Source organism: Rhinoderma darwinii, chromosome 8, assembly GCF_050947455.1.
Source record: "Rhinoderma darwinii isolate aRhiDar2 chromosome 8, aRhiDar2.hap1, whole genome shotgun sequence".
Lineage (NCBI taxonomy): Eukaryota > Metazoa > Chordata > Amphibia > Anura > Rhinodermatidae > Rhinoderma > Rhinoderma darwinii.
Genome location: NC_134694.1, coordinates 122,715,715 through 122,729,192, shown reverse-complemented (window position 1 = coordinate 122,729,192; position 13,478 = coordinate 122,715,715). Strand labels below are relative to the sequence as shown.

Genomic DNA, 13,478 nt, shown 5'->3' with positions numbered 1-13,478 from the left:
AGCAGATAGCTCCAGTCATGGAATAGCGGCTAAACTGCAGCACTACTCACATGAATAGGAGCAAAGCTGCAGTTTGGCAGCACGGCCGCTATGCAATGTACAGAGTTAACTGCTTCCGCCTCCGTACATTGCATAATGTGCCATAAAATCCGGTGCCCGCAGGACACCGGAGCAGCTGATTGGTGTGGGGTTCAGGTGTCGGACTCGCACCGATGAAATACTGATGACCTATCTGGTGGATAGGTCATCAGTTGTCCGGTGGTGGATAGGTCGTCAGTTGTCCGGTGGTGGATAGGTTGTCAGTTGTCTGGTGGTGGATAGGTTGTCAGTTGTCTGGTGGTGGATAGGTCGTCAGTTGTCAGGTGGTGGATAGGTCGTCAGTTGTCCGGTGGTGGATAGGTCGTCAGTTGTCCGGTGGTGGATAGGTCGTCAGTTGTCCGGTGGTGGATAGGTCGTCAGTTGTCCGGTGGTGGATAGGTCGTCAGTTGTCCGGTGGTGGATAGGTCGTCAGTTGTCCGGTGGTGGATAGGTCGTCAGTTGTCTGGTGGTCGATAGGTCATCAGTTGTCCGGTAGTGGAAAAAGACTTTAATCCCTTGGTAATAATTCATTCAGTTGTGATGAGAGAAGTCATGTCATACAATTCCCTGAATCCCAGATCCCTACAATGCAAGAAGAACCCTGTTTCTTATAAGTTATAGACCGGGGTGGAATGCTTCTTCTTGTCTTCAAACCAGCACTTTGGGAAATAATTTCATCTGATCCCTCCAGTCCATCTTTCATAGGATAGGGTACCAATGCCCTAATCTCAAGGAAGCTGATCCTAGTGACAAATTTGTAATAAGAGAGTTGTCGATTTTAGGTGGATAGGTCATCAGTTGTCCGGTGGTGGATAGAGATACTACTCAAAGTCAACAAACTATAGTTTTTGCAAGAAATCGTCCAGGTAGGATGCATATTCCAGTTTTGGAAATTTGTGGTCAACTAGCTCCAAACACTTTGGCTGCGCCAAGTCCAAATTGTCATTACGTTTAAAGACACGGCAATTTGTAAGCCCCATCTCTCCTTCCGCACGGCTTCTAAAGAATGTGAGACCTTAAAGAGGCTCTGTCACCAGATTTTGCAACCCCTATCTGCTATTGCAGCAGATAGGCGCTGCAATGTAGATTACAGTAACGTTTTTATTTTTAAAAAACGAGCATTTTTGGCCAAGTTATGACCATTTTTTTAATTATGCAAATGAGGCTTGCAAAAGTCCAAGTGGGTGTGTTTAAAAGTAAAAGTCCAAGTGGGCGTGTATTATGTGCGTACATCGGGGCGTTTTTAATACTTTCACTAGCTGGGCACTCTGAAGAGAAGTAACATCCTCTTCTCTTCAGAACGCCCAGCTTCTGACAGTGCAGATCTGTGACGTCACTCACAGGTCCTGCATCGTGACGGCCACATCGGCACCAGAGGCTACAGTTGATTCTGCAGCAGCATCAGCGTTTACCTGCAAACGCTGATGCTGCTGCAGAATCAACTGTAGCCTCTGGTGCCGATGTGGCCGACACGATGCAGGACATGTGAGTGACGTCACAGATCTGCACTGTCAGAAGCTGGGCGTTCTGAAGAGAAGTGGATGTTACTTCTCTTCAGAGCGCCCAGCTAGTAAAAGTATTAAAAACGCCCCGATGTACGCACATAATACACGCCCACTTGGACTTTTACTTTTACACACACCCACTTGGATTTTTGCAAGCCTCATTTGCATAACTACAAAAATGGTCATAACTTGGCCAAAAATGCTCGTTTTTTAAAAATAAAAACGTTACTGTAATCTACATTGCAGCGCCTATCTGCTGCAATAGCAGATAGGGGTTGCAAAATCTGGTGACAGAGCCTCTTTAAGACCTAGAACGTGTAGAAAGAATGAGGACACTGATATCAGCAGAATGTGCTCATTTTACAGCCACTCCTGCTACTCTTCCACACAGTATTATGAAAATGGATTATAGAGGTGTCATTTTCAGTTCCAATTACAATCCGGGTGGCAGAAGTGTTATCCCACAATTTTTCTTGCTTTCTGTCTAGTGACAAAGATTATAAAAGTAACCATCTGAGGGCAAATAACAAATCCGTTCTCTTGAGATAAAATAGTAGGAGAACAAGGGGGAAAAAAAAAGCACAAAGGGTGAGTATGTACTTATATATATTCTGACAACCTTGCAAAGGTTACAAGAGGAGCTGGCAAGCCAATTACATTCTGTAGAAACATTACAGCAGATTTGTTACTACATGACCCGGCCTGGCAAAAAGTCAGAGGCAGGAGAGTTGTGGAGTGCATTACTTTTATGACATGACATCATTTCATTAAAGTTAACAAACAGACGCTCTAAATGGAGGTAGAAAGAGACCTTGGATAGACCTTCCAGGGCAAAGTATTCTGCTGAAAAATAACTTTACTGTAAGATGTTTATGCTTTATCAAATATATAACAATGTCTATCTATATATATATATATATATATATATATATATATATATATATATATATATATATATCTATCTATCTATCTATCTATCTATCTATCTATATATATATATATATATATATATATATAATGTATGTATGTATGTATATGTTGCCACGCTCAATTTGCAGAGCATCTTTCACCCATTGTGCCTCAGGAAAGCGCCAAGATCAAGATTTCATATTCTCTGTACCTTGGTGAGTATTTGTCTCCTACACACTGGTACATTATATCAGACACTAAAAAGAGTGGCAAAAATGAAAATTTTACTACAATTCTGCACCCTATGTACAAGAATATAACAACTATAATACTACCCCCTATATACAAGAATATAACTCCTAGAATACTGCCTCTATATGCAAGAATATAACTACTATAATACTGCCCCATATATACAAGAATATAATTACTATAATACTGCCCCATATATACAAGAATATAACTACTATAATACTGCTCCTATATACAAGAATATAACTACTATAATACTGCTCCTATATACAAGAATATAACTACTATAATACTGCCCCTATATACAAGAATATAACTACTATAATACTGCCCCCTATATACATGAATATAACTACTATAATACTGCCTCTATATACAAGAATATAACTACTATAATACTGCTCCTATGTACAAGAATATAACTACTATAATACTGCTCCTATATACAAGAATATAACTACTATAATACTGCCCCATATATACAAGAATATAACTACTATAATACTGCTCCTATATACAAGAATATAACTACTATAATACTGCCCCTATATACAAGAATATAACTACTATAATACTGCCCCCTATATACATGAATATAACTACTATAATACTGCCTCTATATACAAGAATATAACTACTATAATACTGCTCCTATGTACAAGAATATAACTACTATAATACTGCCCCTATATACAAGAATATAACTACTATAATACTGCCTCCTATATACAAGACTATAACTACTATAATACTGCCCCTATATACAAGACTATAACTACTATTAGGGTATGTTCACACGGCGGGGGTCCGTAACGGCTGAAATTACGGGGATGTTTCAGCCTGAAAACATCCCCGTAATTTCAGCCGTACCGGCATGTGCAGGCGCTTGAACGCCGCGTCCATTACGGCCGTAATTAGCGCTGCTATTCATTGGAGTCAATGAATAACGGCTCCAATTACGGCCAAAGAAGTGACAGGTCACTTCTTTGACGCGGGCGTCTATTTACGCGCCGTCATTTGACAGCGGCGCGTAAATATACGCCTCGTGTGAACAGACAAACGTCTGCCCATTGCTTTCAATGGGCAGATGTTTGTCAGCGCTATTGAGGCGCTATTTTCGGGCGTAATTCGGGGCAAAAACGCCCGATTTACATCCGTAAATAGGCCGTGTGAACATACCCTAATACTGCCCCCAATATACAAGACTATAACTACTATTATACTGCCCCCTATATACAAGAATATAACTACTATAATACTGCTCCAATATACAAGAATATAACTACTATAATACTGCTCCTATATACAAGAATATAACTACTATAATACTGCCCTCTATATACAAGAATATAACTACTATAATACTGCTCCTATATACAAGAATATAACTACTATAATACTGCTCCTATATACAAGAATATAACTACTATGATACTGACCTCTATATACAAGAATATAACTACTATAATACTGCCCCTATATACAAGAATATAACTACTATAATACTGCCCCTATATACAAGAATATACTACTATAATACTGCCGCCTATATACAAGAATATAACTACTATAATACTGCCCCTATATACAAGAATATACTACTATAATACTGCCCCTATATACAAGAATATAACTACTATAATACTGCCTCCTATATACAAGAATATAACTACTATAATACTGCCCCTATATACAAGAATATAACTACTATAATACTGCCACTATATACAAGAATATAACTACTATAATACTAGCCCCTATATACAAGACTATAACTACTATAATACTTCCCCTATATACAAGAATATAACTACTATAATACTGCCCCTATATACAAGAATATAACTACTATAATACTGCCCCTATATACAAGAATATAACTACTATAGTACTGCCCCCTATATACAAGAATATAACTACTATAATACTGCCCTCTATATACAAGAATATAACTACTATAATACTGCCCCCTATATACAAGAATATAACTACTATAATACTGCCTCCTATATACAAGAATATAACTACTATAATACTACCTCTATATACAAGAATATAACTACTATAATACTGCCTCCTATATACAAGAATATAACTACTATAATACTGCCCCCTATATACAAGAATATAACTACTATAATACTGCTCCTATATACAAGAATATAACTACTATAATACTGCTCCTATATACAAGAATATAACTACTATAATAATGCCCCTATATACAAGAATATAACTACTATAATACTGCCCCTATATACAAGAATATAACTACTATAATACTGCCGCTATATACAAGAATATAACTACTATAATACTGCCCCTACATACAAGAATATAACTACTATAATACTGCCCCCTATATACAAGAATATAACTACTATAATACTGCCTCTATATACAAGAATATACCTTTTCATTTTTGTTCTCCTTCTTCTTCTCCTTTTCATTCTCCTCCATCTTTTTCTATTTTCTCCTCCTCCTCCTTATTTTCTTCTTTTTGCATCTTCTTCCTCCTTTTCCCTCTTTACCTTTTTCTACTTCTTCTTCTTCTCCTCCTCCATCTCCCCTCTTCCTCCTCCATCTCCCCTCTTCCTCCTCCTTCTCCCCTCTTCCTCCTCCTTCTCCCCTCTTCCTCCTCCTTCTCCCCTCTTCCTCTTCCTTCTCCCCTCTTTCTCCCCTCTTCCTCCTCCTTCTCCCCTCTTCCTCCTCCTTCTCCCCTCTTCCTCCTCCTTCTCCCCTCTTCCTCCTCCTTCTCCCCTCTTCCTCCTCCTTCTCCCCTCTTCCTCCTCCATCTCCCCTCTTCCTCCTCTCTTCCTCCTCCTTCTCCCCTCTTGCTCCTCCTTCTCCCCTCTTGCTCCTCCTTCTCCCCTCTTGCTCCTCCTTCTCCCCTCTTGCTCCTCCTTCTCCCATCTTGCTCCTCCTTCTCCCATCTTGCTCCTCCTTCTCCCCTCTTGCTCCGCCTTCTCCATTCTCTCCTCTTTCTCCGCCTTCTCCATTCTCCCCTCTTTCTCCTCCTGCAAGTTTTGTTGTTATTGCTATTATTATTACTATAGTAGTTTATTAATAATAATATTCTATTGTTGTGTTTTTTTTTAAAATAAATATTCAAACAGGTTTCTTTTTCTTCTTCTTTGTATTTTTCTCGGTGAATTCAGACCAAAAACAAAAATAGAACCAGCTACTGGTAGCTCGCATCCTCCACATCCATATAATTAAAGGAACATCAATAATGACACATCCGTTAAGGACATGTGGGTTTTCCAGCAGAAATGTGACATTGCGGCTTCTTAGACCATAGATTTAATGTTTAACCCTGTGTGAGCCCTAGTTTTGACATTACTGTAGGTTCGTGCCTGTATCAGAGCCAATACAGAAAGTCTTGAGCTGTGGCCCCAAGAGGTTTCTGGGATTTTAGCTTCATCTGTAGAAGGAAATTTTAATTTTCTACCAGGCCCTGAATTTTTTATAAATTCTTCTGCTGCACGAGGCCTCTATGCGTCCAATGTCTATCTGCCACCATCTGTGTTATCTTAATCAGTGCGTTGCTAGGTGCTTAGCGCGCTAGTTACCAATTTTGCTTGAATAAATCCTAAAATATCAAGGCGACTTTATTCCTGTTTAGTAAGGTGAGAAGAAGGTCATCATAAAAGAAGCAGCTGCGATGGTTGTCTCTCCCGCCCTGTAACGCAGTGAATACGAGCAGGCAAGGTGCCATCCAGATTATGACAAATAAAGTGAAATGCGTGCGGAATTTAGTCACAGGATGAAAATAGCGGCCGGTTAATAATACATCCTGCTAAAGAGAATCAGACTCCAGGTACCAGACTCAACCTCTAATGGTTCAGCGCCTGCATTCAGCTACTTATCTCTAGACCTGATCCACACAGATGTTGAAGTCCAAGAAAGTAGCAAGAATGTTCTGTTCTTCTGTAATATTGAGAACCTTGTAGATACTTTTGTCTTCTCTCTCTAGTCTTGTAACTCTTCATATATGTCATATCCACAGGAGCTAGCACGCTCGACTGTCACCATAACATTTACAGAACAGAATGGAGAGGGCCCCGCGCATGTGCAGCCAACTCTGCGTTCATTATCCCCCTCGATACGACAGATGGCGGCTGCCTCGCCAGTTGGGCCGGATCTGAGACTTTTGGATAGGCCATAAATGTCTTAGATGGGAATGGAGATCAAGGGCCCATCTAATGTTCTGGGTCTCTCTACTATGTTTGCTCCTGTACAACTCACCGCACTCTGCTTCATCATTTTCTGGGTGGTTTCGTTTTTCTACATTAGACCACAACCTTTTCATGAAGACTGCACCTCCTAACTTAGAGAACATGCGCTGCACAGACACTGAAGCAGCAAGGGGTTTCAGTGAGGCGGGAGCTTAGAGAAATCTGTCTGAATTTTAGATTGAGGTCTGGATGTGACTGGAGTATGGGAGGGGGGACTGTATTGATATCATGACCACTTATTATTGCTGGTAAAAGACTCCATGTACCGCTGTTAGATACAGGTAGAAAGTATGGTCATGCAAAGAGAAGAGAGGGGCTCTTCAGCAAAGTGGGGCCTCCTCCTGATACTAGGGGGACAGTTTCTGTGCATTGGTGTTGACACGGGGTCGGTCGGTGGCTACTCCCATTGATTACAATCCATCATGCTGGATAGAGAATTGCTAATAATGACATGAAGGATGTGTCATGTGGTCCAGGTGTCAATACGATTGTCACGGACGCTTCACCATTTATTGTCATGTTCTCCTTCCTATGAAGATGACCATGAAGTGGGTCACTACTAGATGTTGCCGGAGGCTTCCTGTCCACTTTGGCTCTGTCCGGTCTTCCATTAGTAGTCAGAATCAATGTAAACGCTGCCAAGGTCATAGCTGATATTCGACATCCGTAACGGCCAAGAATCAATACTCCGACCCGGGTGACATATTGGAACTTTTTATCTTAGGACATAGAATTTATATAATGAGTCTATATCAGAGGGAGCCATCCAGCCATGGGGAACTACAACTTCCAGCAGCCTCTTCCTTTCTAACTCAAGACTTTTGAACCAACTTCATTGTATGATGAAAACTTCTGCAGAATTACTTTTTTCGAAATCTCTGTTTGCCGTCAGTGGAAACATTCTTGTTTACATTCAGAGGCTAAAAACCTATCCAGATGTGATACTTGTCACAGCTGAGGGTTTGTCACAGTTGTATGCCATGTAGACAATCCTCTAGGCAGTATACAACAGCTTGTATTCCAGACTGATACATTTTATCTGCACTGATACATTGTTACAAACTATCAGGAGAGGAGAATGGTTTGCGCTCCTGATTGTTTTATCTCAGAGGATTGTTTACTGGATACAATTGTAGCAATTCTTTCCTGAAACTGTTGCCACAGAGAGTTAGACGTTTACAAACGGATGTAGCAGAGCTAAATATGCCATTTGGTGGCCAATCTCGTCATACTAGAACTTGTATTATCTATGGCTCCCTATAGGACTACAGGTAAATCTACTTCATTGTCTACACTTGTTGAGTGTGTACAGTGCACAAAAGAAACCGCTCTTTGACGACTTCAGCCCTGCTACATGTACATTTGGCCATGTGGTGTATTTCGGAGTATGCAAAGGCTAAAAAGCCATCCTGACCTCGTCCTGCTCACACAAGTGCTCAATATGAGGGAGCTCTGATGCATTGTAACAAGTTATGCACCTCTGTGACCAGGACTAGGCTAGGACCAGTTATCAGCCTCTGAATGTAGTTACTGAATAGTTTTCATTTTCTTGTCAGCAAGCTGAGATCTTAATATAGTGATCAATCGAATGACTACGTTTCTAAGAATTTTTTTGTATGCAGTGATTAAGGGCCGAGTTCTCACGCCGTGGGTATGTGTTGTTTTTTTTACGTAAATTACGGCAAAACTGCACAATTTCGCAAAAAATGGTGCGGTTTTGCTGCGATTTGGGGCAAAAAACGCAACGTAGGAACCCAGTCTAAGCTTCATTTAGAAAACTCCTTGTGTTCCCCTTTAAACAGCCGGTTTGTGCCTCTTGTCAGACTTTGCGCCGGATGCGGCCGCGTGAATCGAGCCGTTAACCTTTTAATAAGGTTGATACGTTGGACTGTTTCATTATTGCTGTTTTTCTCCGTTGCTGAATATAAAGTTGTATCAGTAAAGGAAATGTCAGGCACTTTATATCTCTTATTAGCGGATTATCACCGATACCCAGAGAATTACAGCCGGGAAACATGACATTTTACCATTTCTTGCATTGTAAAGAGGTCACAGCGTGTTTGGAAATATGTTTAAAGGAATATTCCAGGGGGGCACTTAGATTCCGCTCACAGATGCAGCGCGGCTTACTGATGAATTCACCAACATTTAGATTAACTTTTTCTGCCTCTTCTCACTATTCCGTGCTCTGCAGCACTATATAAGGGGGGGGGACCTATAGCTCTGTTTAGCCTGAACAACCTGCTTCATGAACAGAATGCTAGAACTACAGTTAAGACTGACACTTAGACTGGAAGGGCAGTACAAGAGATGAGCTGGGATGTAATAATGCTGGATGAGACCCCATTCACACTTCTTGGTTGTCTTGGCATGGACATCGGTTACACATGAAAGATTGTTTGTTCTGCGATCTGTTCTCTCACAGTCCTATGCACTGAAGCTGTCTGGATAGGCTCTATTGCTCTATCCACCCAAAGCTTCCTTGTTCATGAAGAGAATTCCAGAACTACAGTGCAGACTGACACATTAGCAGAGCACTAATAGAACTGGGAAAGGGAGGGGGGGGGGGTAACCGTGCTGATTAAAATGACATTTGGGGACTAGGGAAAGCTGGGTGCTTTAGTGGATGCTGTAAGACCTGTAGGAGAATAAGATACATCAGAAATGTCTGAAAAGGGGAAACCGTAGCCGAAAACCGCACTGAATGACCACAATTTGCCGCAGTTTTGCAGTTCGCACGGAAGCCGCAGCAAATTGCCGTAGAAACGCATGCAGGATCCGGCCACGCCATGTGAATACACCCTGAGCAACCAAGATAAGATGACAATATGTGACAATGTTTCGGCATTTAACCTTCAGGTGACGTTCCGCTTTCTGTCCCGTTCTCGCCGTCATTGGCTCTTCTGGGTCTCGGAACCTTTCAAATCACTTTCTAAATTTTAGGGGTTTCTTTTCTGTGTCGACAAAATATATATTTTTTGCTCTGTAACTTGTGCCTGAGCGGAATAGAAATCTGAAAGCCATTACCGGAGCCGCCTCGTTGTAGCTAATTTTTTTTCCTCTGTTGTTTTTGTATCCGCATTTTCTACCTGGTGCTCCCAATACCGCGATGATCATATAGATTTGTGGCGTCTGAGCAGGATTTCTGAAAAATTCACACCCACGATTAGGAAGTTTTATTCAGTAACCGCACATTGTAGAGAAAGTGGACAGAGTTTTCTAGTCTGGAGGTTTTTTTAATTGAAATTCACAACTCTAGTCACATGATTTACAAAATGTAATCTGTGTCCTGCAGTCCCATGTAACACCACAGATAACACCGTGATAACTCTCTGATTACAGATAATGCAGTAGTGTTACCTGCAGTCCTATGTAACACCACAGATAACACACAGTCAGATAATGTAGTGGATGTTACCAGCAGTCCTATGTAACACCACAGATAACCGTGATATCTCTCTGAATACAGATATAGTAGATGTTACTTGCAGTCCTATGTAACACAAGATAACAGTGATAACTCTCGGAGTACAGATAATGTAGTAGATGTTACCTGCAGTCCTATGTAACACCACAGATAACACAGTGATAACTCTCTGGGTACAGATAATGTAGTAGATGTTACCTGCAGTCCTATGTAACACCACAGATAACATAGTGATAACTCTCTGAGTACAGATAATGTAGTAGATATTACCTGCAGTCCTATGTAACACCACAGATAACACAGTGATAACTCTCTGGGTACAGATAATGTAGTAGATGTTACCTGCAGTCCTATGTAACACCCCAGATAACACAGTGATAGCTCTCTGATTACAGATAATGTAGTAGATATTACCAGCAGTCCTATGTAACACCACAGATAACACAGTGATAACTCTCTGATTACAGATAATGTAGTAGATATTACCAGCAGTCCTATGTAACACTACAAATAACCGTGGTATCTCTCTGAATACAGATATAGTAGATGTTACTTGCAGTCCTATGTAACACAAGATACCAGTGATAACTCTCTGATTACAGATAATGTAGTAGATGTTACCTGCAGTCCTATGTAACACCCCAGATAACAGTGATAACTCTCTGGGTACAGATAATGTAGTAGATGTTACCTGCAGTCCTATGTAACGCCACAGATAACAGTGATAACTCTCTGGGTACAGATAATGTAGTAGTGTTACCTGCAGTCCTATGTAACACCACAGATAACACACAGTGATAACTCTCTGGGTACAGATAATGTAGTAGATGTTACCTGCAGTCCTATGTAACGCCACAGATAACAGTGATAACTCTCTGGGTACAGATAATGTAGTAGATGTTACCTGCAGTCCTATGGAACACGACAGATAATATACATTGTGATGTCACCAGTTTTTCAAAGTGACCATTTCAACTCTGCTACATATAGAATCTCTGCTGTACATTCTGTTGCAGTTGATGCTGTGTTTTCGTTGTGTTCTTGGTGATGAATAGTAATGAGTATATTTATGTTCTAATCCACCGCAGATCTGACTAATACCCGGTGGGTGATCACATTTCTATGGCTGTTTTTTTGTTTTCTTACAGAATATTCATCCTCCGCTTCAATTTCTCTTTATGGTAACAGCGGAGAATTATCATCTTATACCCAGATGTTACCAACTGGGACAAAAAGGGGCAGCTGTCCATGCCCCATAACCATTTAGGAATATATACAGTAAATCACAGCCATTAACTGCCCAGAACAGACTTGAGTGGGAATGGGTAGATGCCCCTCAGTTATGTACAGTCCACGTGCACTGCTGCAAAATACACCAGATAAAAAGTACATATGTAGCAGAGCTGAATTTATCATTGAGCTGTTTTACTCTGGAGTCCAGTCTGTCTCTTAAATCACTGCCTGGACTAGATATAATTGTAACAACTACTCAGCTGTAACAAGTAGGTCAGGACAGGTTTTCATCCTCTGGATAAAACAAGAATGTTTCCATTCACTTCAAGGTCTCTGCTTTGTCAAATATTGAGGGAGTGAAACATGAGGGATATCAGAAAATATAACTCTTCATTGTACAATGATATGTAAATAAAGTAATGAAACAATTAACACAATTCTAATAGCCTTGATCAAAAAAAAATCTACTTTTTTGTGTACACAGCTCCTATACAGAGCCATGTGTCTCCATGGTTACAGATCACAAACATATCCTGTGTGAGCCTGCAGTCGGGTGTTACTCCACCTCCCCTTTAACCCACAGACCATAAAAGAGTGTCACGTGACTGCAGGACCAGACTACGCAGGGTTTGTTTGTAGTCTGTAACCATGGAGACGCATAAGTCTGCATAGGAGCTGTAGATACAAAATCATGTTTGATTTTCGATGCACTGGAGAAATAAAAAACAATATCGGGTCCAAAATGATTTCTACCCTTTTTTATTCTTGGTTTACATATAACCAGACGCAGCTTCAGCAGAGGCCTCGGTACAGGACACGTGCGGAGTGATGTGGACACTAGAAGTCCGCAGGAAGTGACTGCGATGTCGTGATTTACCCTAATGTATATGTGATCGATCAAACGGACCCTGCGCCACTTCACGTTCAATAGGTTCCCAGGTGAAAAGCGATAAATTGCCCATAAGTGGCAGAGAGCAGATAATGACTTGAGAGTCAGGGCTCCATTACTGGCGTAGTAATCAGCAGCGCCATGACTGCCCCCCCCCCCTCTGTTTGCATTGCTTGCCCCCTCCCCCGTTTGTGGTGCTCGTCGTTTTCACGTGCTTGGTAATTGCAGGAGTCTGTAGCCGGTTCTGGCGTGTAGAGTGCGAACAGCTAGGAAATAGTCCTCCTCTGAGCGGCTGCCCGGAGCCTCCGCTGCACGTTGTGTGGATATCCCCAGCTCTGGACGGTGTCTTCTGTGTCTGCGGAGCTGCAGCAGGGACGGTCCTGTCACCATCATCCGATACAATCACTTATTTACTTCTTAGGCCCTGTTCACACAGAGTTTTCTTGGCGCGGAAACCGCTCCGCAAAACTCGTCCAAAACCGCCCGAAAATTCCTCCATTGATTTCAATGAGAGGCGGACGAGTTTTTTTACCGCGAGCGGAAATACCGGTAAAAAGAAGCGACATGTCCCATCTTGAGGCGGTTTCCGCCTCCGAAACCCCATTTCAATCAGTCAGAAACGGGGAAAAAAAACGCCTCGACGAGTTTTTGTCAAACCACTGTGCAAAAAACGTCTGGAGCAGTTTTTGCAGGAGGAATTTTCCGAATATTTCTGCAAGTTTCCAATTTACTTTGTGTCCGAATTTCCTCACCTTTTTGAAGATATCTGCTTGCTGTCAGTGAATGGGTACATTATTGTTTACATCCATAGAAGGAAAATCCGTCCTGCCCTAATAATTTTCATATCTTAAGGTCTGTTACAATGTATTCACTCCAGACAATCCCCTATGAGGTAAACCCATCAGCCGCACAAATCTCTCTCCTGTCCTGATGGATTGTTACAATGT

General features: G+C 41.2%; 1 protein-coding gene across 4 annotated transcripts in view; it reads left to right on the top strand.

Moving 5' to 3' along the window:
- Positions 1–13,478, top strand: part of PCDH11X (protocadherin 11 X-linked) — a 1,026,455-nt gene that overhangs the window by 110,215 nt on the left and 902,762 nt on the right. The window lies entirely within an intron of this gene.